The sequence below is a fragment of the Euprymna scolopes genome, chromosome 2 (assembly GCF_053919585.1).
Source record: "Euprymna scolopes isolate OS-2025 chromosome 2, ASM5391958v1, whole genome shotgun sequence".
NCBI classification, from domain to species: Eukaryota; Metazoa; Mollusca; class Cephalopoda; order Sepiida; family Sepiolidae; genus Euprymna; species Euprymna scolopes.
The window spans coordinates 51,919,001-51,920,560 of record NC_136483.1 but is presented as its reverse complement, the minus strand read 5'-3'; the positions used below and the strand labels follow the sequence as shown (position 1 = coordinate 51,920,560).

At 31.5% G+C, this 1,560-nt stretch overlaps 1 pseudogene; it reads left to right on the top strand.

Annotated features, from left to right (window-relative positions):
* The first annotated feature begins 1,054 nt into the window (after positions 1 to 1,054).
* LOC145242622 (U2 spliceosomal RNA) lies at positions 1,055 to 1,267 on the top strand (annotated as a pseudogene).
* Positions 1,268 to 1,560: the final 293 nt, after the last annotated feature.

The following is a 1,560-nucleotide window of genomic DNA, read 5'->3' as shown; positions in this document are numbered from 1 at the left end:
TTATTTGGGGAGGGGAGGTCAATTGTGATCCATTTTTTTCAAAAACTATTGGGCTATGCTAGACTATCACTATACACCACATTCACTCTGTAACTTGATCCTCAATTGTTTTAAAACAATTCACGTTATTCGTTCATAAATATAATAAAGTTAACCCACGTTGGATGAATATCTTATTGGTGATTATCTGAGTATACTAGGCGCTGTATGTGAGAGGACATTGACGCCATCTCGCAAGAACTTCAAAACCCTAATGTCGTCATCTACCCTAACGGGGGATATGCGTGCGACATATAATCGCTTAGGAATTTAATATATCTTAGAAACTATTTCCTTTGAAAGAAGTCGAATTAAGGCATTTAAGGTGAACGTTGCTTTGTTTCATTTTCGTTTTATACTAGATATCTAAAAAGCAGTGGATGCAAAATGAGATCATTATACTCTAGTTTTAAAATACTCCTGACAATGCCAAAAAGTATGCAAAGAAAACCAGAGAGTATAACGTTCAAAGTAACGTCAACATCGAAACTACCAAGATGAGAATAGCCCGTAATATTTAGATAATGAAAATAATAATATCTCATCTTAAAAAAAAAATGGTCACATAATTTCTTAAATTATATTTAACTAAACGTATTTGTATTTATTTCATTATTTATTTCAATCAACCCAGAGAACGTTTGCTACTTATCCAAGGTTGTCCATATTTTCAAGAGACATTATTTGTCGTTAGGGAGATGTATCAAGATATTTTCTTGTTAAATTATTTTGTTACTTTGCATTCATGCATGTAAATAATTTCTTTATATGATATGTTTGTAAGTTTAGGTAACAAAAATATTCTTCATTAATTTTTATTAAACAAGTTTTACATGCCTTCTTGAAATACAATTAAAATTCATAAATAAAAATGAAATTAGGAATTAAATTCAGAGCAAAAATAAAATTAATAATAATAATAATCTATATATACGATAGCATGTGCGTTCTTTTGTGTGTCATCGGGTCAAAGAAAAAAAATGGCGTCGCTGTTGAGGCAAAGCTAATAAAAATGATTTGTTCTTGGCCTTTTGGCCAAGATCAAAGTGTAGTATCTATTCTTCAGACGCTACATTTCAATTCTTCTCTTTCAGTGGAGGAGAAGTCCTTTACGACTAAGACAATTTTTTGTTCTTTTTCTCCACGTTAAAAAACGACCCTGGTGTCTAAATCTGTTCCGTGGGGAGGCATTGTAAATAGGTACTATATTTAATGTAACAAAGTTTTAATATTACAAAAGTAACTGGGAAAAGTAATTTCTGATTTAATTACAAAATTCCGTGGAAATATCCATTCTAATTAATTATAAAATACACTGGAAATGTCTCTTCTGATTAATTATAAGTTGCCCTGAAAAATGTCCCTTCTGATTATTTTTTTTTGTTTACTCGTCTCTCCACAAGGGCAGAGTTGGACAGTATGTCGGCTAAAACTTTTGGGGGAAACCAGCTCCCCAAAAGAGGCACACTGGTCTGTAACAAAAATAAAAATTGTATCAGTAATGAAGGATTTCTCCTCCAT